The 25,027-nt window shown below is 39.6% G+C and overlaps 2 long non-coding RNA genes across 2 annotated transcripts in view; one reads left to right on the top strand and one right to left on the bottom strand.

Annotated features, from left to right (window-relative positions):
* Positions 1-4,192: 4,192 nt before the first annotated feature.
* The window catches only part of LOC121156352, a 27,328-nt gene continuing 6,493 nt past the window's right edge, over positions 4,193-25,027 (bottom strand). The window contains exons 3-4 of the long non-coding RNA XR_005883850.1: positions 5,812-5,841; positions 4,193-4,359 (exon numbers count right to left, since the gene is read on the bottom strand). This is a non-coding gene — a long non-coding RNA (uncharacterized LOC121156352). The remainder of the gene's footprint in view (positions 4,360-5,811; positions 5,842-25,027) is intronic.
* The window catches only part of LOC121156354, a 25,307-nt gene continuing 14,386 nt past the window's right edge, over positions 14,107-25,027 (top strand). The window contains exon 1 of the long non-coding RNA XR_005883852.1: positions 14,107-14,231. This is a non-coding gene — a long non-coding RNA (uncharacterized LOC121156354). The remainder of the gene's footprint in view (positions 14,232-25,027) is intronic.

Genomic DNA, 25,027 nt, shown 5'->3' with positions numbered 1-25,027 from the left:
TTTAATTTTAATTCTTGCACAAATAATTATGAGACCTTGAATTCAGAAGAAACTTGTCAGAGATACATAAAAACCTCATATTGCATTAAATTGCAGTAGCTACAATATTGCCAATGTCTTTGTTTCTTTGAAATCAGTTCTGGCCACTTTCAAATATTTGTGAAGCTGAAATTTTTCCACTAAAAGACTCCATCATAAAATTTATTATAAATTCCTATCCTATGTGGTAAATTCATGAAATTGTGCAATGTTTAACTTTTTATCTTGCTTCAGGCTCGGTTCATATCAATCCTTATGGAATGACATAATCCTGTGCTTAAACAAATGCAAAAAGTTACAGTATTTGAGAGTGAGAAACATTTTCATGCAGAACACATTTTTTAACTAAAGCATCAGTAATAATACATGCAAAGTGTTATTTAGTATATGAACACACACACACACATATACACACACACACATAAACTTCAGAAAAGTTTGCAGCTGTTTAGACCTAAGACCAAAAAAAAAATTTTCTCCCTTAAAAGATGTGTAGTATCATTGATGTTGGTTGAAATTATCAGGGCATAATGATCATAAAAGGCAGACTGGTTTTTATTATTTTATTTTATTTTGCTCCTTTTCAATTTTCTGTGCACAAAATGTTCCCTTATTACCTGCACTCTCACCATACCATTCTTAGTATTCCACTGACTGGATGAAAAAAGAATGAAGCAAGCTGCAAAGGAATACTCATATCCTTTAAATGGCATGCCAAATGTTCTTCTGGAGTCAAGAGATTTTTCCAAGTAATTATAAGAATAATGAAGCAGTTTGTTGATTTATTCCTGGAAATACTCATAAAATATGCAAGTCATATTTTCTTTTGCTTCAACTTTAGACTTGCTTGGTTTGAGTCTTTATAGTGTGCCTCATTTTGACTATTTGCCAACATTGATAGTGGCGCACTGGACCTTGCTCTGATGCTGTGGACTGGGTAAACAAATGATACACCAAGATTTCAATTTGCTATTAGACTTACAAATCTCAACAATAACATTTGAGGTAACTCCTGGCTTTCTCTGAGATTTTTCACATGATATCCCAAACTCCTCCTTGATCTGGCAAGGAAATATCTGAAAATTTTAAAGGCTAAGTGACTCATAAAATGCAACTTAATAGATTGCAATAATAAGTTGCCATTTAAAAGATAAAAAGCAAGAAATTCCAAAATCCTACAAACTCATTATACAAATCAGGGCATAAATCACTGGAAAAACAACTCTACATCCTTTCGAAATCAGACTTTCCACTCACCAAATTTATTTCACCTTGTAGATTTCTTTGTGCTTCATTTGAAAAATGTGGTCAAGAAATTAAACTATATCTTTCTTAGTAATCACCAAATAAATACAAGAAAGGCCCATTTGGTGCTTCCTGTTTGGTTCTGTTGATGGACTTCAGTTCACTCCTGAGTGGCAATTGAGGATGTTTGTATTCTTGACCTCTCTGCAGGAAAGCAGGAAGGAATCTGAACTCCGATGACTTGCTGTGCTTCTGGCTTTGATGTAATGTTCTGGCTTCAGTGACCAAAGTTCCACGTCCGCAGTAACAAATCTGAACTAACATTAAAACCTGTAAAAATGCCAGTACATTGATGTTTAGCAGTTGGGCTTCCAGGCTTACTGTGCAAGAACATGATTTCTTTACCAACACTTGTAATAGCTTCAACTGCCTTCAAAATCAGGCATTTTTTTTTAACAAAGAGAGGAACACACATCAGGCCCACTGGTAACAGAGAGTTTTACTAGGACTATTTTAAAGTCAATTACTATGAAAAAACTTTTACATACTCCAAATACCCTAATTCCAGGGATTTCTATCCTCTGAATACCACCTATTGCTCAGTATATCATGACTTAGGGTCCTTACATGAGGACCCTCCTCTTCCAAATTCACCTTGTCTGCAATCCTGGCACTACAGGAGCTAGACAGACAGTTAAGTCATCTCAGGTCACACTTGGGAGTTCAGAAATTTATTCTAACCCTGTTTCTTAACCCTTCTCTGCTTTTTTGACTCACAAACATTGTGATGAAAAACAAGGATAAATCTATAGAACATTTAATTTTCTGCTAGGAAATCAACCTGTAAAGTCCATGACTAACTTTTTATTGTACTCAAGGGCCAATATCTTCGTTTTTTGTGATGTACTGTGTAATTTACAGAAAGATATGATCTGTTCTAGGTGGGACAGAACAATTGCCAGCTAACGATACCTGCCCCTAACGTTCCCATTTTCCTCTTCTTTGTGCATCTTAAACACCTTTAGACACCCCTAATCTCCCTTTAGGCAGAACTCAAATACATCTGTCCTGGAGTAAGAATGCCTCACATCTGTATTTCTGGATCAAACAAATGACCTACCACCATCACAAAGGATGAAGGCTAATACATTTCAAATATTCTGAGGAACTAGCTACCTGACCAATCATTTTGAAATGCCGGTGCTATGGTACAGTAGGCAAAACCTATGCCTGTGATAACAGACACATGTTCTTGTCCTGGTTTCTTCACTTTTTTTTCTTTAAAATTTATTTATTTGTGTTGCAAAGTCAGATACACAGAGAAGAGAAAAGTCAGGGAGGAAAATTTTCCATACAATGATCCACTCCCCAGGTGGCCGCAACAGCTGGGGCTGAGTCCATCTGAAGCCAGGAACCTGGAGCCCAGAGCTTCTTCTGGGTCTCCCATGCAGGTGCAGGGTCCCAGGGCCTTGCTTGGGCCAGCCTCGACTGCTTTCCCAGGACACAAGCAGGGAGCTGGATGTGAAGCAGGGCTGCCGGGATTAGAACCCATATGGGATCCCAGCATATTCAAGGCAAGGATTTTAGCCACTAGGCCACTGCGCCAGGCTGATTCTTCACTTCTGATTCAGCTCCCTATAAACAGTCTAGGAAAGCAGCTAATGAATTTTTGAAACTCACAGTCAGTTGTGAGTTACCAGGGAGTGAAGTTGGGACTTGATATGGGATTATCTGACTGTAAAATTTATATGTAACTGCTGAGCCCCAACAGGCTATCTGTCCTCAGCTATGAAAGTAACTGGAAAATATCTTTGCTACTCTGGGTCCTGCTTGTTGTTTCATGCACCTTGGAGTCAAGCCAGAAACTAAAGAAACTGCCCACCTGCCAATGGCAAAGTGATGAAGCAAGATGTAAGTGAAGTAACATCAAAATAATAATGGAATTAGCAGAAAAGAGTAACAAGACACCATTCTAGGATTTGTGTCTCCTGCATGTAATTATGAAGAAAATCCTTTTGGTGCCGGGGGGTGGAGAAGGGGAAAGGGTGGGAGAGGATCCAGTAACTGCTGAGTTCAGACTTCCACAGGTGGGCATTCCTTTTCTCTTCTGGCCTCATGCTTTTCCTTTAACGGGTGTTAATAAGATGTGGTTTTACCACTTAGGAAAAGGAATAATCAACAGGATCCAAAAAGAATGAGGAATCCTGAAAAATTACCCACTAAAGTGATATCCTAAGATAGCACACATAGGTAAATTTGGAACTGAATATTGTTAGAGGAAAAGTGAAAAGAATAGGAAACAAGAAAAAAAGGTATCAGACAAAACCTATAATACAACCTTTGGACATTAACCCAATCCACATTTGGCCAACAAATATGTGTTTTTATGTGCCAGTATTGTGTTAGTGGCACTGAGTTAAACAAGCACAGCTCACACTGTAAGAAAAGTGAAACGCATAATAGTGGACCACTTACTAGAGAGACAGTAGCAGGCATCCAGAGTAACCCAGGTTGCAGCTGAGATACAAGAGCAGAACAGGATGTAATTATACAGTAGGGTTCAAAGATGGAATAGAGCAGGCAAAATGAAACAAATACATTAATGAGTTGCTCTAATCATTTATTAGACCTAAGTAAATAGTGAAACATTAAACAAAATTACAAACTAGTCACTTTTTTTTTTAACATCTGCAACCAATTTTAGGTAAATATTATCTTAGAGGTGGAAAAGAACAAAGACCAATGAAAGCAACAAGGCCCAGGGAGAGGCCCAAGTGATGAATTCATAGAAATCATCGGCACAATGTTCATAAACAATTGGTTAGAGAAGGCAGCAAAATTCCTTTCATGGTCTGTGACTACAGGTCAATGAACTTACATTACTCATTTGTATACGTGTGTGTGGCTACATATCATAAATACGCACCCACCAACACACACGCTTTTTGCTTTCTTTCATCGTCAGACATGGTTGTGCAGCATAGATAGAAATACTGTAAATGGTGTGCTCCACTCTGAGTGTACCTTCACAGCTACTGGTGATGCCTATTTTGATCATTTGGGTCCCATGTCCAGCTTCACCACCGCACAGTGATTTTTTCAGTTGCAGTTGGTGGGTAATGCACAAAGAGAAACCTTGAGAGTATGTTAATAATTCTGCTCCTCATCAAATCTGCATACACTCCCAATTTAGCATCCTGTGATAAGTTTTTACCAGAATGTTAGAAAGAGAGTGAATCAGTGACTTTGGCTTGAGACATCCCAACACATTTGCCTAACTTTTCATAGAACCGAACAAAATTCCAAAACACTCACCATTATTCCTCTCCTCTCTCTCTCAAAGTCTCTTTGTCTCCTTTCTTGTCCCTTCTTATTTTGTAATAGATTTCCTGCCCATCTAATTCTTAAATGTCATCGGTTTCTTGGATAGTCACTAAGAGAAATTCACTAAGAAAACACTAAGAGAAATTCAGCATATCTAGAAGTTAAGGTCCTAGCTCAAAGAGGAGAAAAAGCTCAATTAATCTTACAGGAATCTGTTAAATATTTTCCTTTCCATAGTAAGTTTCAAAAATAGGAAGGTATCCACAGCACATCAAATATCAACCTTTCTGGGCTAGCTGTTATTTCAGATCATTCAGCACTAATACTGCTGTATTGTTTGGTAAAGGTCACCATATGGCACAGTGGACTAAACCACTATCTGCAATGGCATCCCATTTAAGCACTGGTTCAAATCCCATCTGTTCCAGTTCTGATCCAGCTGCCTAGTAGTGCACCTGGGACAGCAGTAGAAGATGGCCCAAATATTTGGGCCCTCAAACCAACATGGGAGACTCAAATAGAGTAGCTGGTCATTTTTTTTGGAAGCCACCAATCACTTAATTTTACTCAGCGTAACATATTGCCTTGGAGTATACAATCTAAAGACAAACAGCCAGGCTCCTGGCTTCAGATCAGCTCAGCTCCAGCCTTTGTGATGACTTGGGGAGTGAATCACCAGATGGATCTTCCTCTTTGTCTCCCCTCCTCTCTGCATATCTGACTTCCAAATAAAAATGAATAAAGCTTAAAATAAAAAAATCTGCCCCCAGATCCAGCTGTCCAGTGCCCTGGTTGGGCTGTAGCCCAGCCTGATCTGGCCTGTTCTCTGCTGCAACACTCTCAGGCAGTCATTCCAGCCTAACCCAGCCAGGAAGGACCCCCGCCAACCAACCCCCCATGCCGCCCCAGCATTTGTTTGTGTCAGCAGGTGGCAGGCAATGCTCATTGGTCCAACTCAGGTCTCAGGGACCTTGGTGTGACTCAGACCTGACCTCTGGTTCCTCCCATTCCTCCCACCATCCCTACCCCCTCCCCCATCCCCACCAAACCACTCCACCTCAGCTCCTTCACCTACCTGCAACTGCAGTGACCCAGTCTGTGGAAGGCCCCAGAAATCATTCCTCCCCTGTCAAACATGCCCTCAGTGTGTACCCAATCCCCTTCCCCAGGAAATCTACAACATGTTCCTCCCCAGACACCCACCTGGAGGCCTCGGTGGCAGGTCCCACATATCTTAAAAAAAAAAAAAAAAAAAGACTAAGCAACTATGCTGGCATACTGATATAGTTAACACAATTTTGGCATTAACCAGGTCCAGAATGTCTGCCAGTTACTGGCTCCTTTCTCCAGCAGTGCAACACTTGTCCAGGTACAAGGCAACCTAGGTCATTGCCTACAGCTGGGGCCAATCATCATTTTAAAGCTTTTTTTTGGCCAGATGCAACGTAGAAAACTTAAAGGAGAAAACCAATACTGAAGACGTATTCATAAGAAAATACACTTGAGGACCTGATGCAGTAGCCTAGTGGCACAAGTCCTCACCTTGCATGCGCCAGGATCCCACATGAACCTCGTTCTAGTCCTGGCAGTCCCACTTTACATTTAGGTCTTTGCCTGTGACCTGGGAAAGCAGTCGAGGACAGCCCAAAGCCTTGGGACCCTGTACCCTCATGGGAGACTCAGAAGAATCTCTGGTCTCCAGGTTCCTGGCTTCAAATCGACTCACCTCCAGCCACTGTAGCCACTTGGGGAATGAATCAGCAAACAAAAGATCTTCCTCTCTGTCTTCTCCTCTCTGTATATCTGACATTCTGTGCCAAAACCCTATGAGATGTCCAGACAATTCGTTTAACCCTTGCTCTCATAACCCTCAAGTCAGAAAAATAAAAATAAAATGAAAATGTAAAATTGAATTAAGAATTAAATTTGAGTAAAGGAAAGAAACACTGAGTATATTGAGTATAAGTATATTGCAAAAATGAGTATATTGCAAATTATGCTAGAAACTACTTAAAAAATATTCTATTTATAGTCCTACATTTTGATAACACAGCAGAATCTGCTTTTATCCTTACTGTGAAAAGAAATACACCGGAAAAGGGAAAGAAAACAGTAAAATCTTGGTTTAATGGAAGAGATTACATTGACAGGAAACGAAATTGGGGGAAAGGAAATCCTCAAGACAGTGGTTGAGAACCTTGAAAACAAAGATAAGTAAAGCTGATGTCAACAGCAGGGATAGAGCAACGTGTCTAGAGAATTTTATGTCCGAATCATTTATCCTTAACTTTTATCTCTATTCACGATATAAATTGGCAAGATTGTTGGGATACTGAATCCTAATTTTCTTGATAAGAGTGGTATTATTAAACAACTACAATACATGCATGTTGGTGAACTTAGAGCCAAAATAATCGAAAGTTTTTCTCTATAAGAAAGTAGTGAGGCCAGTGTTGTAGTACAAGTTAAACTGGTGCCAGTTTAACCAGTTTACACTTTGCTTCCCTGCTGATGGCCTGGGAAAAGCAGTAGAAGTTGGACCAACTGAATACTACACCCACGTGGGCAACTAGAACAGAGTTCCAGGCTCCCGGCTTCTGCCTGGCCCAGCCCTGGCCACTGTGACAATTTGGGAAGTGAACCAGGAGACAGATCTCTCTCTCTTTGTATGCCCTGCTGCACACAATTCTGAACTCTTTTTTTTTTTTTTCTCAAGATTTATCTATTTTACAGAGAAAGAGAGAGACAGAGATCTATCCTCTGCTGGTTCACTCTGCAAACAGTCACAATGGCCAGAGCTGGAAATGAGGAGACTCTTTGGGTCCCACACATGGGTAAGGGTCCCTAAGGCCCTGGACCATCCTTTGTTGCTTTCCCAGGTCTTAAGCAAGGAGCTGCATCGGAGGTGGAGTATATGGATGCCAGCACAACAGGCAGCAAACTAGCTCGCTATGTCACTACACCAGTCCCATAACTGCCTTTCAGATAAAAGAAATAATTTGGAAGGAAAAAAAAAAGAAGAAAGAAAAAGAAAGGAAAGGAAAGAATAAGCACTGACTTGGGCTGGAACATGGCACAACTGGTAACACTTCCACCTGTGAGGCTAGCAGTCTATTCCACTTCTGAACCAGCTCCCTTCTGTAATGTCTGGAGAAAACAACAGCAGACAGCCCAAGTACTTTGGATCTTGCCACTAGGTCCACTAGCTTTGGGGATCCAGATGGAGCTCCTGGTTCCTGCCTCACTTAGCTCTTGCCTTTTCAATCATTTGGGGAGTGAATTAATGATTGGAAGATATATCTCTCTCTCACACTGTCATTTGAATATAGTTTTTTTTTTTTTTAAGAAAGCACTGATGGGGCCCGGCGCGGTGGCACAAGTGGTTAAGGTCCTCGCCTTGAACGCCCAAGATCCCATATGGGCGCCGGTTCTATCCCGGCAGCTCCGCTTCCCTTCCAGCTCCCTGCCTGTGGCCCGGGAAAGCAGTTGAGGACAGCCCAAAGCTTTGGGACCCTGCACCCACGTGGGAGACCCGGAAGAGGCTCCCAGCTTCGGATCGGCATAGTATCGGCCCGTTGCGCTCACTTGGGGAGTGAATCATTGGACGGAAGATCTTCCTCTCTGTCTTTCCTCTCTGTATATCCGCCTTTCCAATAAAAAAATAATAAAAATAAATCTTAAAAAAAAAGAAAGCATTGATGATACAATTTGGTTAAATATTCATAGGAACTATGCTAAAATTATATAAAAAAATTCCATTTGAAGACTGTTTTAGACTAGAAAATGGCCACGTGGCTGATTCTGCTGGTGATTCATTCAGTTTGTGGTTTGAATTATTCCAAATCTAGTTGCAACCAATTTATAAAGAACGTATGTTCAAGGCATTTAAAGATGCTCAAGTTTATGAGTGCTATGTAACCAATCATTATTAATGAGCAGTAACATATTAAGTTCTAATCAAATTTACCAAATGCTTCATAAATCCAGTTAAAAAGTAATGTGATCATAAAATTCCGCTTGGCTTCATTCAAAATTTTAAAAGTACAGTCTGTGTGTTAACTGCTTGCGTCTCCTATAACAAAGTGTCACAAACTTATGTCCTCAGTAGCATGATGTTACCATCTCAGCCTCTGGAGGCTTAAAAGTCAGACAGATCCTAGTGCCTTTCAGTACTGGAAGGATGTCATCTAGCATTGGCCAACATCTTCACATGGCTTGCTCCTTCCGTATCCCTGTCCTCTGACACAGCAGTCCTAAGGAATTAGAGGACTATGAAGCGATTTTAGCTGATTACCTCTGCATCAGTTCAATCTCCAACCAAATTAATTCATTAATAAATATTTTAAATGTAATATAACAAAATTCAAAACTTAAAAAAAATTTTAAAGATCATACTTTCCTCCCTAACCTCTATATTCTCTTGATCTCCGCACATCACCTAAGCCTCTGCCCAGTATACTCTTCTTGTAAAGCAAAAGCTTGAAATGATCTCTAAGGTTTATTTTAGTCTAGAAACATTAGGTCCTAACAAATGTCATATCACAGGACCTGAAACATAAATACCATGGTGTCTAGTACAACCTGACCTGAAAACCCTAATGTAACTCTTTTTAGTCTTCATTCCTAACCTGAATTTTAGCCTAGCCACTGTTGTGGGCTTTTGGAATACATCAGCAAAGAAGACTGTGGAGGTAGCTGCTATAAAGTTGCTAAGATTTTCACAGTAGTGACAACCTAAATGTACATGAAATTATGGATTAAAAAAATGACACTTGGGAACATGATCCATTCACAGAAAAACAAGTCAACATAAGGGTTTAACAAGAAGATGGGGGGCAAAAGATAATAAATAGTATGTAGGGGAACATAAAGGCTTGGGAAAGAACATTCCACATGGAAGAAGCAGCATGAACAAAGACCCAGAGGTAAGAACATGAACACTGGATCCACTTCTGATCCAGCTCCATGCTAATACTTCTGGGAAAGGAGTGGAAAATGGTCCAGTTGCTTTAGCACCTGCACCCACGTGTGAGACCTAGGAAGAGACTTCTGACTCTTGGTTCATCCCCAGCCATTGCAAACATTTGGGGAGTGCCAGCGGATGGGAGATTATCTGTCTCTCTCACACATTCTGACTCTCCTCCTCTGCCTTTCAATGAAATAAATAAATTTTTTAAAGAAAAAAAAAATTTTAAGCCAGGAGGAAAAGAAGGACTAAGTAAATAAGTAAAAAGAAATAACCAACTATAAAATAGTGGAAACAACTGGAGAATGTAGGGTCCTGAATCTTGCATCTTATCTATAAAATGAGTCTCTGTAAGAATCTGTAGGGATTAAATAAGTTTACATATCCAGGCAACGTCGCCATAAAAAAAAATAATAAGTTCTGAGAGTTGGAAAACAATTAGAATGTTTCTTTGAATATTTTTTCCTCCAAAATCTATGTTGAAACTTAATCTCCGATGCAACTATACTAGAACACTTGATGCCTGGGAGGTGACTGAGTCATGAATGGTTCACCCTCATGAACGGGAGGAGGTTCATCCCACTTTTGCCTTTCTATCTTTTATCATGTAAGGACATAACATTATTTTTGTTTAGAGACTGTAGTGTTCAAAATATCACCCAGAAACACAGACCATATCCCCTGGTAACACACAACCTGTTGTGACCTTAATCTGAGACTTGCCAACCTCCAGCGCTGAGATAAATAAATGCTTGTTCCTTATAAGTTACCTGGTCTCAGACATTTTGCTGTAGTAGCACAAATGGATGCAGACAATGAGTACTGATCTGTCTGCTAAAAAAAAAGTAAATGCATTCTTGTATAAATATTATCTGAAGTTACATAAAGTACCAAGAATGAGAATCACATTGGACAAGAAAAAAAGAATAGGTAATAGACCTTCATTTTGGAGTGGTGTGTGTATGTGTGTACTACAAATGATATATAATGACTAAGTATTTCAAAAATCATTTTCTAGATCATCTTGGAAGAAAGAGTCCTAACAATGAAAGTTGAATTTGTAGAGGGTAGGAAGGATAGGACAATGTAAGAATTGTTGAGTACTTGATATGTTTCATATAATACAATACATTGTAATTTTACTTAATCTGGTCTTCAAAAGAGTATAAGATTATAAACTCAATTTAGTAACAAATGTTAAAGTGAAATTGAACATTTTAGCAAAGGCAATAAACAATTTGAAATTTTAGTTATGTACAATTTTGTTCTCTTGATTTAAAAATTATTAGTTATAACACCTACTGCTTATTCAATACCTATGCTATTTAAGTCACTGCTACTCATAATTCATATGTTTCTTCAATTTCCAAAATAATTCTACATGATACACAAATAATAGTATCACCCTTAATTAATACTTGAAGCTCAATGAATTTGTACAAATTACTTTTAAAATACAGTTGGTAGGGCCCAGTGCAGCAGCCTAGCAGCTAAAGTCCTCACCTTGTACATGCCAGGATCCCATATGGGTGCTGGTTTGTGTCCTGGTACATTCCCCACCACCACTGCTTCCCATCCAACTCCCTGCTTGTGGCCTGGGAAAGCAGTTGAGGACGGCCCACAGCCTTCGGACCCTACGCTCATGTAGGAGACCTGGAAAAGGTTCTAGGCTCCTGGCTTCAGACTTCAGATCGGCTTAGCTGCAGCCATTGTGACCACTTGGGGAGAATCACTGGACGGAAGATCTTCCTCCCTATCTCTCCTCCTTCCTGTATATCTACCTTTCCAATAAAAAAATTTTTTTTAAATAAATCTTAAAAAAAAAATGCAGTTGGTAAAGTCACAAAAGAAGAATGTGTATTCTGGTCTTTCTGATTAGAAAGTCTTAATTCCATCTACTGTGGAGGTCATCACCATAATATTTTGAAATTTAGTCTTCATGATCAGCTTTTCTTATGTTTCCATTTCTATTTGTAAATATGTATTTTCTGTATAAATAGCTCATTTCAATCTATGCGAGAACAAGGTCACATCAAGTTCTACATTGTCTCACATACTTGCAAGATACAAAGACTCTACAAGATTTAAAGCAAAACAAAACAAAACAAAAATCAGAATTCCTGCATCGAAAGCTCAGTAGGGAACAATTTGCTTCTAACTCTTAAAAGTTACTGTATAGGAACAGGCAGTGTTAGCCAAGTAAGTAAAAAGCAGCCAAGGTGTCCAAGAGCAAACAAATGAAATGAATCCACTCCATACTAGAGTTATCGCAGAACTTCAAGAGACTCGTGTCAGTCAAAATTGGGCTGGATGGTCCTCCAAAGAACATAAAGTAATAATGGTAGATTTTTCAATTTCCATAGAGTCTCCCAGCTTTTATAAGGTCTTATACCGAGCAAAATAAAAATAAATGAGACAAGCCAGAGCAATATCTGAGTTGACAGAAGTAACTCCTAAATCACTTATAATTGAGGAACAGATTTGTTTTACAGATTTTTCTAATACTTCCTCCTTAATACACTTGAACCTAACTACATAGTTCATATTTGTGCAATCATTCTCCAATTTCCAACTGGGAATATGTATTTTATTTCATTTTGGAATTATTTTTGCATACATCTACTGTGCAGCTGTTTTATTTTCAGTTAGAGATTTTAAATGTATGTGAGAAAGGGATACATAGGAAAAATATTTTTTAATAAAAAAGGAGCTGATTGTTTGCTCATGGCTTGGGAAAGTGGTGGAGGATGGCCCAGGGCCTCCGGCTCCTATACCCACATGAAAGACCTCAAAGAGGCTCCTGGCTCCAAGTTCTGGATCAGCACACTCTGGTCATTGAGGTCATTTGGGAAGAGAACCAGTGGACAAAATCTCTCTCCTCTCCTCTCCTCTCCTCTCTTCTCCTCTCCTCTCCTCTCCTCTCCTCTCCTCTCCTCTCCTCTCCTCTCCTCTCCTCTCTTCTCCTCTCCTCTCCTCTCCTTTCATCTCCTCTCTTCTCCTCTCCTCTCTCCTCTCCTCCAACTCTGGCTTTCAAGTAAAGCAAATAGATCTTTTTTAAAAAATCAGAAAATTAAAATGACTTGAAGTAGAGGTAACAAAGATAGTCCAAGATTCTTACTGCTGCTTAACTTTATACTACCTATATAAAAATTATTCATAACTCATTAATAACAACACTTCATTTATAAAAAGAAATTTATCTCCATTAGGGTAAGCAAAAATTGTTACCTAGTTTATGCCCATATAAATACACTTAGGAAATTACATTTATTTTCAAAATAAAATTTTCCAATTAAATTCCTTTGACATTCTTTTTAGGATAACCTCTTGACATCACTGAAATCCATCATTGTATGTATAAAAGTAGGACAGTGGAGTTATTGCAATGCCTCTGCTTGATTACAGACTAGCTCTGTTAAATGCTGAGGTCAATTTGTTACAAATTCAAGCAAAGTAATAATCAGTCCATACTCAAGCAGCATGGCTAATGGTTAACTGAAGTGGTCAAGCTGACATTCACCTTCACTGATTCATGAGCAAGGCTCTACTGATGGTCTCCATGGGTCAGGCAATATATTAGGATAGAATAACGAAGCACACAGCTGCTGAGCTTGGGACTCATGTCCTGGTCAGAAAGAAAGATCCAGTAACAGTTCAGTGTAAAACAGAATCCTATTCATATTTTGCCTTTGCATGAAGCATCAATCTTCTGACACTGCAATTGCAACATACCACAGATTGGATACTTTAAAAACTAGAAATGGAAGTGGATGGTGGTGATGGTGTTGGACATTTGGTCTAGTCAGTTAAGACATCTATCATCCATTTGGGAGTACCTGGAGGATGCTGGAAGACAATTAGTGATGGCTAAAGTATTTGAGTCCCTGTCACCCTGGACCACCTGGACTGAGTTCCTGTCTTGCAGCATTGACCTGGTGCAGCCTTGGCTGTTGTGAGCCTTTGGGGAACAAATTCCTGGATGAGGTCTCTGTATATCTGTTTCTAACTCTCAAAAACAAACAGAGATGTATTTTCGCAAAGTTCTGAAGGTGGGAAATCCAAGATAAAGGGGCCAATTAATTCAGTTCTTGCAGAGGTTTTCCCTCTGTCTTACAAATGGCCACTTTCTTAGTAAACTAATCCCACGCCCAGGGCTCTGACTTCTGCCTTTTTCCTAACTATAATTATTCCTAAAGACCCACACTTCCAAATAATATTGCACTGAGGGTGAGGACTCAGAGACCCAACACTAAGTTCGCTATATGAGAAAAGTATTGATCACCTTGGATTGTAGAGGAAAATATCATGAAGAAGCTTCATGACCAAGTGCTGTAGCTTGGTCTCAAAAGAGGCATAGGCAGTCACCAGAGGAGAAGCAGGAATGGCTTTTCACTTAGAACAGAAAAAACAAGAAGAGAGAATTAAGAAAAGGGTAAGGACATGTTTAAACAGAGAAATAATAGCCAGTGTGAAGCAGAGAAGGTACGTTCAAGGAAACAGAATAGGGCAGAATGACAGCAGAGGAATACCTGGAGACTGACAGACACAGGAAAGCAGCAGACACAACGCTATAGTGTTGCCGTAACTGATACCCCAGTGACATTCAGCAAACTGCAATCTGAACATCACCAGCAGCCCGAATTCCACCAGCTACAAAGTTCCACCCAAGACAGATCTGGGCAACCCTCAGACCTGACAGCCAGCAGATCGAGAACTCTAGCAGTGGCACATCAGGTGCCATTTCTTATAGTGTGGCAAAGAATTTAAGACTGTAGGGGACAACAATGAGCTGTGCACACGCTGAGGTCAGCAAGAACTCATTGAGCTCAATGCATTGCACTGGTCCCACAGGAAAATAATACCAACTACGGCATCATATGGGTCAAAATAAGTTCATGTGGCCCTCAGACATAACGGCCAAAAGGTTCTGGCAAGATCAGCACTACCAACAACCGATGTCTCCCTAATCCTGCGACCTACTCAAACCAGAAATGGGAGAAAGGTTGCACAGACAACGGTGCAGCCTCAGCACAGTGTCACAGGAGGTGGAGACTGGTAAGCCAGCAGCTGGGGCTATGGAAACCATGGTGGAAATCTAACATAAGAATCCAGACCTGGAACTCGCTAAAGGGAGTGGCACAACTGACTGCAAATAAAGAGCTGTCTATCAACCACAATAAATAAAATCAAACTGTAGACCTGAGGATGACACAGCTTAGAAACCTGCCCCAAGGAGAAGACTCTGATAACCAGAAGTACAATGACCAAGAGCAAAAGAAGAGACAGAAGCACAATGAATATTACTGATGACTCCCCTGCAAAGGAGCAAAACCCTTTGCCAACCTCACAGTTCACTGAAGAAGACATTGAGAAAATGGTGGATACAGAATTCAAAACACCTGTTATAAAACTCCTTACCAACAACGAGAAGCACATAAAGCAGTCACTCGAGGAATTTAAGGAATATGTCACACTGGAAATGAATCAAATGAAAGCTGATATATCGGAAATGAAGAATGCAGTGGAGCAAACTAAAAGTACAGTGGAGAGTCTCCAAAATAGAATGAAGAAGGCAGAAGAAAGAATCTCAGAATTAGAAGATATTTTCTGTCACCAAGAGGAAACAAAAATCTGGAAGCAGAGCTGGGTCAAGCTTTAAAAAAAAGTATTCAAGAATTGAAAGACACTATTAAAAGGCCAAATATATGAGTTATGGGAGTCCCAGAAGGTGCAGAAAGAGAAACTGGGTTTACAAATATATTTAATGAAATAATAAGGGAAAATTTCCCTAATCTAGAGAAAGAACTGGGAAACAAGATCCAGGAGGGTCACAAAAGGTTTGCCAAAAGCGATCTTTACCAAGACACATGATCATCAAGCTCTCTTCAATTGAATATGAGGAAAAGACCCTTAAATGTGCACATGAAAAAAATCAGTCGACATGTAAAGGAATGCCAATTAAACTCACAGGAGACCTCTCACAGGAAACTCTATAGGCAAGAAGAGAGTGGAGCGACATATTCCAGGTTCTAAAAGAAAAAAAAAATTGTCGGCCCAGGATAACATATCCAGCAAAGCTTTCTTTTGTCTTTGAAAATGAAATAAAATTCTTCCACAGTAAAGAAAAATTAAAAGAATATGCCTCTTACAAATCTGCCCTACTTAAAGATGTTCTCTTGACAGAGAAAAAATTTAGCGCCCACCAAAACCAAAGGCAAATGTGAAGAACATCCTAGTAAAATGACAACAGAAGACTAAATCAATGAGTAGCCCATTGCTAAAATGACAGAACCAAATTACCACCCATTCGTATTAATCCTGAATGTAAATGGCTTAAACTCATCAATCAAATGTGATAGATTAGTAGACTGGTTTAAAGCACAAAACCCATCTATTTGTTGCTTACAGGAGATATATGTCACCAAGAAAGATCAACAGAAACTATGTCTCATTTTTTTTTTGTTAGTTTCATCTCTTGAAAACACTTTCTTCTGACTAAATTCTTCAATGATCATATAGTAGCATCAATTTCTTCAAGAAGGTTGTTATTTTCTTTTTCATTTCTTCAGCAACACATTAGTCATTCAGTAGCATGTTATTTAACTTCATGGCATTGTTAATTTCTTTTTCTTTCTTCCTATTCTTGATTATGTTTTGTGGCTTTTCATTTATGGGGATGTATAGTAAATGTGTAATGGAGACTATCATATCTAGATGTGAAGATACAATGCAGTATGCATCCCTACTTCCAGACAAAGTTGGACTGCCAATGAAATGGTTTACTACATCTTGACAATAGGATTCTGGACTCTGCCATTGTCCATGCCTACAATGATGGAGATATGACTGTGTATGAGGAATTATGCTATAGTAATGATATAGAGGAACTCAGTCAGGTGGGGGAGGGATTTAGGGAGAGGCAAAGGGAAATCCCACAATCTATGGAACTGTCACAAAATGATAATAATAAAAAGAAGCAAAATTTTAAAAAGAACAGAAGAAACACAAACAAAGGAGAAGGAAAATAGAGTGAATTATTTCAGCATGGAGAGATTAAGGGACTGCTACAGAAAAGGAAAGGGTGAGACCAAAGTGCTCGGTGATAGAAGACTGAGGATTAAAATTTATATATGTGGGCTGTGGATAGTTGATTAAATTTGTATGCGCCTATCTGAGTGTATGCATATCCAAAAAATTTTTTTGGATAACTGTCATAAAAATTCAATATTTTTGGCCTGATACAATGGCTCAATGGCTAAATCCTCGCCTTTCAAGCACCAGGATCCCATCTGTGTGCCAGTTCATATCTCAACTGCTCCTATTCAGCTCCCTGGCCTGGGAGAGCAACAGAGGGATGCCTAAAGTCTTGGGATGCTGATGTTATGTGGGAGACCTGGAAGAAAGCTCCTGGTTCCTGGCTCCTGACTCCTGGCTTTGGTTTAACTCAGCTGAATGCAGTTATTTCGGAGTGAATCAGTAGATGGAAGATCTTTCTGTCTCTTTTTCTTTCTATAAAATTTATTAAATTTTTTTTTGCTAAAAATAGTATAATTAATAAAGAGATGCATGGATATAAGGATATAAAAAAGACCAGAAAGGACAGTTGAGACAATAAGCCAGTTGAGGTGAGGAGGATCTGCCAGGATAAGAGAGAAGAACATCTGTGTGGGATGCTCAATGGGATTTAATGATTATGAGTGCGAAGAAAAAAAATCTGATTCTAATGTGGGCCATATTGTAGATTTTAATAAGGGTTATAAGGATGAGCAGGGGATTTTGCTTTTGTTTGATTCTAGACTGAAGAGAGATAACCTGTCTTAATTTTCAATGCTAGGTGGTTTTGTGTATTGCACAGTTAGAAACAAGACAAGGCACTCAGGGGGAGGGGTAGGACAGAGAAGATTCACTCTCAAAGCAGGAAACCTAAACATCCCACCTTTTTCCTATCTGGCTTCCAGCTGAGCTCTGAACACAGCAAGGACTTAGTAAAGGCTGTAGACCGAACAGCCATCTCACAGTAGCCTCAGCAAAAAGCAAAGGGTGGTCAAGTTTCCCTCCTGGGATCCGAAGAGTCTGGGGCTTTCCCTGCAGAACTGAGAAACCTGTCAGCCTGTGACCCAGGGCAGCTGCTTCCCTGCTGCTGGGAATCTGTCAAACAGGAATTAGCAGAACTCTGGAAGCACACACTTCTTCCCATCAGGGCCACAATCCCTCATTCAAAATTTACACACACAAAAAGCTCTTTGAAAGCAGAAAGCATTTTTTTTGTATCTCATTTGGCAGTAAAATCTGTCCTGAAATAATGTGAGGCTATTAACAGTCCATGCATTCAATATCCATGTTTCATTGTAAAATTATTACTGTTACTGAGAGTGGTACTTAATAATAAATTCATCCTATTATCTTTTTGAAAATCCAAACAATTCTGAATTCCAAATTCGGGTGATTGAAAAGATTTCAGATAAAGAAATATTTCATAAAGAGTATTTCAAAAAGTTCCTGGAAAATAAAGTTAAAAGCTAAATTCCTTTTTGTGCAAAAAAAATTAAAATCCTTGCATAGTTTTTAAATAATGCAGATTTCATAAACTTTTTGGAAGGTCTTTAATATTTGGAGAGTAGAGTAAATACTGTGCAACCTACACTGGCACTTGCAAATGATTATTTCACCCATGAAAATGTAAGTCCAATTAAAAAAAAAAAAACTGTCCCCAACTTTGTCACTTCATTTTTAAAACTACTGAGAAGTTGCATGCTTTCACCTGTTTTGACCCACTGTTGTGCACTTCAACATCTTTGGCTCCCGGATTCAGTTCCTCAGCACCCTTAACAGGACTGGCTCATCTTTCCAGCCCATAGTCCTCATTCTTTTGCAGGATATACTTTCATGTCTGACCCTCCTATCTCTGCCCCTTTTGAACTGTAACTGATTCTAAGAAAATGGTTTGGGACTAGGGAATTCCACTGCCTCCTGGAGTGCTGGCATCCATGTGGGCCCCTTCGCTTACGATCCAGCTCTCTGCTAAACTGGGAGGCTGGCCTAAGTAGACATGGAAACATGGAACCCTCCACCCATGTGGGAGGCATGGAAGAAACTCCAGACTCCAGCTTTCAGCCTGGTCTAGCCCTGACTGTTGCAGCCATTTGGGGAATGAACCAGCATATGGAAGACTTTTCTCTGTCTTTCTCTGTAATACTGCCTTTAAAAACAAAAACAAAATAAAAAATAATAATAAAACAAAAAAAGGAAAAGGGCTTACTAAATTTTCCCACCACATCACTACAAAACTTCTCCATTTCATCATGGGATTTATCACCTGCCCCTGTCTTTCATGGTGGAAAAAGGAATCAGATTAGCCAGTCATTCAATCACCCAATTTATCATTTCTTTGCCCATCATTCATCCATTCAAAAAAAAGTACTGATCATATTCAACGTACCAGACACCAGGTGGGTATATAAGACAGTAACTAACAGGTATGCTTGGTATCATTTTATTATTTTAATATCTTTTTGATCTAGAAGGGAAACAAGCATGAAACAAATAATTAACTACAGTTGTGCTAAGTGCTGCTGATGGGGATGTAGAGGGCAGTGAGAGTGTGTGAGACAGCAGAACAGGGCTAAGTTGCAGAGGCGTCAGGAAGACTTCATCATTAAGGCTTCTCACAGACTTTCTTTGAGTTGAGAAGAGAAGGAAGCACTGGGAAAGAGAGAAGCAGAGGAAAGCTGGGCAAATCTGCATAAAAAGGATCCAAGGCAGAAAGGAGATTGGCCTCCATATGGACGTGTGGCTAGAGGGGAGAAGGAGGGGAAGGGGTGAGATGAAAGAACTTGAATTTTTATCTTTTCTTCTATTTAACTGATTTGTTTTTATTAGAGAGAAATATTTATACAGAGAAGGAGAGACAGAATCCACTGGTTCACTCCCCAAGCAGTCACAATGGCCGGAGCTAAACTGATCTCAAGCCAGCAGCCTCCTCCAGGTCTCCCAGGCAGGTGCAGGGTTCCAAGGCTGTGGGCCATCCTCTAACTGCCTGCCTGGCCACAAATAGGGAGCTGGAAGGGAACTGGAGCAGTTCAGATACAAACCAGAGCCCATATGGGATCCAGGTGCTTGCAAGGTGAGGATTTAGCCACTGAGCCACTGGGGCCTGGCCCAGATCTTTATCTTAAGAGCCTGTACTGAGGGGCTTTTTAAGTGAGAATGCGACATAATCACACACCACTTTTCAGATTACCAGAGTGAGCGTGGGAAGAATAGAACTGAAGATAAAACAGTTCTCCAGTCTTTGGATAAAAACACATCACACAGATGAAATAGCACAGAAACACACAAATGACCCTGAGGGAAAGGAACAAGGTTATTTCCAGTCAGGTCTTCAAAACTGCCTTTACATCTACAGCTGAAACCTGCCAAAGTCAGATGTCTGTTTCTCCCTCTTTCTCTCTCCTTCCCCTCCCTGCTCTCCCTCCATCCCACTCCACGTGCAGCCCCTCTAAAACTTCTCATCCTGACTAGTTCGGGAGTCCAGTCAGCACTTTACAGCCAAAGCGTAGCCTCTCAGAACCTTTTCCATATTGTGTATCTGAGAACACACACACACACACACACACACACACACACAACCAGGACGACTGTACCTGTAAATCTGTTGCTTATAAATGGTGATCATTTAAGCTCTTAGAAAAAGATGGTCATGAAGATTACATTAGGAATTATCCTCATATAGTATCATACACAAATGACTTCACTCAAAAGGAACAGAATTTATTCTGGCACACTTCCATATTCCAAGAGTTTTATGCTGCCTGCTGGCATTAAGAACACTGCTGGAATTCATTCTTGAACAGAACTTTTCCTGAACTGAAACTCTACACTAAAAAGCAGTGAAGAAAACTTCTACCATTCATTTATTTTGGACTTAGATTCAAGGAGTAGAAGGATGGGGGGTAACGGAGAGGAGGATAAAGAAAATAGTTCTTTGACACCAGCACTAACAAATTAGCAGAAGGCTAAAAATGTCTTCAGCTCGACTTAAAGCCTTGAGGCAGACTAGTCAGAGAAATTAGTATGCAAAGTAGATCCTTAACAAAAAAGAATAGACAAGATAAATGTGCATTATGACACTTATCAACCCTCTGCCGAATGTTATACAGGAGCTTTCTAAATTTAAAAAATTCCTGGCTCTTCACTACTGTGGAATTTCATAAGCAAGCATGATAAAAGTATATATTCAGAAGTTGAAAGTGACTTGCCAAGGATAAGTAGGATTTTTCTTTTTTGTACTTTTGTGAAAATAATATTCAAATATGAAAGGAGTAAGTATTATATTCTTAAGGATTATTCTGTAATCCAAAAATACGAACAGCCACTTAACATGGAGGAATTGAAACTTAATATCTACACATGGTTCTATTACTTCCTATTGTTCCTTTAATTGTGACTTGGATCCCAAAGTACGAGGGCAATCTCTGAAAGCACAGGTTTAGCAATTGAGGACTAATAAGAGAAAAAAAAAATTTCTATGGTGAGAAAATCTGTCTTGTGTTTACTTTCACTACTGTTTCTTACCAAAAAAAAGGAAACTTGGTGCTAGACTGAGACCTGTAGTAACTCCAAAAATTCAAACAATGGTTGAAGAAAATTTTATCTAATGTTGCACAATGTTCTCGCATCAACCATGGCAAAGACAGCAACACTCTGAGAAAATGAAATGTGTTAAGCAACTTGATCTTGCTTTGCTCACTGCCTTGTCTGTGCAGAAATTCTCCCATGTGAGACAAGAAACCAGCTCTCTTTTCTTCGTCCTTATTTTCCCCATAGTTTGGGATTATTAATTTCAAAATTAATCAGTGTTAAAGATGCACACTGCAAGATTCTCAGAGAACTCTTAGGTAAGAAAAAAAATTGTGAACGGTTTTATTTAAATTTTAATTTATCAGCTTTAGGTTTAGACACATTACCTATCATGTAAGAAATAATGGGCCCGGCAGCATGGCCTAGCAGCTAAAGTCCTTGCCTTGAAGGCACCCAGGATCCCATATGGGCGCCAGTTCTAATCCCGGCAGCCCCACTTCCTATCCAGCTTCCTGCTTGTGGCCTGGGAAAGCAGTCGAGGACAGCCCAAAGCTTTGGGACCCTGCACCCGCGTGGGAGACCCGGAAGAGGCTCCTGGCTTCGGATCGGCATAGTATCAGCCGTTGCGGCTCACTTGGGGATTGAATCATCGGATGGAAGATCTTCCTCTCTGTCTCTCCTCTCTGTATATCTGCCTTTCCAATAAAAATAATAATAATAAAAAAATAAATAAATCTAAAGATTTACAAGTTTAAATACTATGAAAGTCAAAGTCAATGAATAGAAGTATATATGTGTATTCTTTTCTTTTTTCCTTCCTACTTTTCTTCCTTCCTTCCTTTCATCCATCCATACATCCTTGCATCCATCCATCCTTCTTTTCCCGTTTCCTATCTCCTTCCCTTCCTTTCTTCTTTCTTTAATTCTAGTGACCTTTTAGGTAAAGGGTTTAACTACATTTCCAGTTTATCATGCCTTCAGGGCACTTTCTTTCCTCAAAGCTTTCTAAGCCCTCAGTTATACATACCTGCTAAATTGTTCAAGTTAATCTTAAAATCAGTAGAGGAAGAAATTGTTGATTTTCAATATTCATTCCCTCTTTGTGCCTCAGAATCTTAGTTGAGCATGAAATTACATTAACTAGGGACTGAATTCTATCTCTCTTGCATTGATAGGAAAGTGGACATGACTATGCAACTTTAAGATCACATTAGAAAACTGTCTGCCTTCATATCCACTCTTCCCATATAAATCATTAGTAATATTTAACATAGACTATTTTATGCAAATTGGTACCACCACAGGAACATAAAAGTAAAGAGTATACTAATGTTCAACTTGCTTCTAAACTAAGAGAGATAAGTAAAAAAACGACAAATATTTTCAAATACGATATAAATAAAATAAACATAATAATAGATACATAAACAATGAAGAACATACATCAAAATCATTCTCTATGTGAAAGGTGAGGAAGCCAACTCCAACCCAACTGAGTCTAGAGGCTGCCCCCGGAGGCACCAAGTCCATAGCAGAAAGGTGGCTGAGTAGTAGAAAACCTCAGCAAGCACGGCAAGAGCGAAGGTCATGGAGATACAGATGGAGTATTGGTATTCGTGCTACTATCATTTGCCTATCTAATGTACATTCTGAGTCTTATCATGTTTCAGTTTCTTTAGCCTCAAACACTACCTAAGCCAGATCAATTCTCTCCTAGGGCACTGCAGCTGCCTACGCACCAGCTTCCGAGCTTCTATTCCTCCTCCCCACTCAACCTCCACAAAACACCTCAAGTGATTTTTTTTTTTCCAAAAAATGAATCTGTTGTCACCCCAAAGCTAGCAAAAACTACAATTCTTGTAAGCAGAGTAAAAAGCAGCTTTCTCATGACTGTTCAAGCCTTACATGACCTGCCCACTCCTACACCTGACCACATCTCCTAATTACAGCTGCTTATTCCTCAATCACACTTCTCCCATTTTTGCCCTTAAGGTCTCTCTCTCCAGGTTGGTACTGTTTTTGTTCCTTCTATTTATGGTATTTTTCTCAGAGGGTCTTCGTGTCTGAAGCGGTCGCAACACTTTGGTCTAACTCAAACAGCAACCTCTCCCCTCCTCACAAAAGCCTGCCTTACACTTAGACATACTTCTTTCTTCAGAGAAATTACTGATCCATTAATATATATTTTTATGTGTTTTCAAATTTATTATCCGTCTCACCACACCAATCTTCCAGTGTTCAGTCACATGTTGAAAAATAACTGAAACAATATTAGAAACATTACCAATCAATTCTAAGGGGGTTAATTATTTTCTCTTAATTTAGAGATCTAGGTTTTCTTTCTTTAATTTACATTTAGGGTGACTTCCTGTATCATACTTCCTGTCTTCTGTTTCTACATTTTGGATAATTCAGTTTTTGCATCACATTCTATCTTATATAAACTCCTTAAAAACAAAAAAATGGGAGGTATCATTACATTTTTAAAAGGAAAAAGTAAACGCATACTGTTAGGATTCAACAGGATGTTGACAGCAAAACACAGAACTCCACATGCAGTCTCAAAAATCCTCCCAATACAAACCATACCGTCTTCCAGGCTTCCTTCCTCTCTCCTCATCACTGCTCAACTTTGCTCTCTGTCCTTCTGTCATGAAATCCCAGCTCCAAGCGGTCCTTCTTCTCTAAAGCTCTCTGAACCTGCCAGGCACTCAGGTCTTCTCTGTGCTTAGTGTTGAGAACTTGTTAAAGCATACTTGTCATTCCTCTTTTCATGGTGCAGTGTAATGATTTACTTTCAAATGACTGTCACTCCTCTGTAGGAAGAACTCGGTAAGGAGCTGGAGAATATTCTGTTGGTTTTAATACACCTCATGGTTCTGGAAGGTTATATATATCATTCTATTCTCCATTAGTAATACAAATAGGACCACAGGAGTCTGGGGAAGTCACTAGTAATGACAGGCGCCTTTCTTTAGTTCATTCTTCTGACCTCTGGGTGGAGCCTGGGACTAACAGGAGAGACTCTGAACTGAGGTTCGGATGTTTTAAAGCGCCAATGACATCAGCTTGTGGGGTTTTCCTGATATCATCTTCCCTCCACTTACAAATACTTCTACCATCTGCTGTCCAGTAAGGGTTCTTGTCCCTTCAAGATACTGTAATATATGTATTATAACCCCTAAACTTGAGAGTTTAAGAAGAATGTTAACAGGTTATTGAAATCACTGAACCAATGTGTGAAAATAGAAATCTTTTTACTTTAAAACTAATCCGTGGGGTCCAGCGTGGTAGCCTAGTGGGCTAAGTACTCGCCTTCTGTGGGCAGGGATCCCATGTGGACACCAATTCATGTACTGTAGGCCCTGTTTTCTACTCCAGCTCCCTACCTGTGGCCTGGGAAAGCAATTGAGGATGGCTCAAAGCCTTGAGATCCTGTACCCATGGGGAAGACCTGGAGGAGGCTCCTGGCTCTAGATTGGCTCAGCTCCTGACATTGTGGCCACTTAGAGGGTGAATCAGCAGACAGGAGATCTTCTCTGTCTCTCCTCCTCTCTGTATATCTGACTTTCCAATAAAAATAAATAAATCTTTAAAAAACGTTTTTTAAATTAAAAAAGTAATCTGGGCCTGGTATTGTGGTAAAGCATGGAAAACTACTGCCTGCAATACCAGCATCATATATGGACTCTGGTTCAAGTCCCGGCTGCTCCACTTCTGATTTAGCTTATTGCCTGAAAAAGCAGCAGAAGATAGCCCAACCGCTTGGTTCCCTAAACACATGGAAGAGACAGATAAAGGTCCTGGCTCCTAGCTTCTGCCTGATGTGGCCATTTGGGGAATGAACAAGAAGATGGTAGAGAGCTCTCTATT

This window comes from Ochotona curzoniae, unplaced genomic scaffold, assembly GCF_017591425.1.
Source record: "Ochotona curzoniae isolate NIBS_2020 unplaced genomic scaffold, NIBS_Ocur_1.0 contig_3368, whole genome shotgun sequence".
NCBI lineage: Eukaryota > Metazoa > Chordata > Mammalia > Lagomorpha > Ochotonidae > Ochotona > Ochotona curzoniae.
This window is presented reverse-complemented; position numbering and strand designations above follow the sequence as displayed.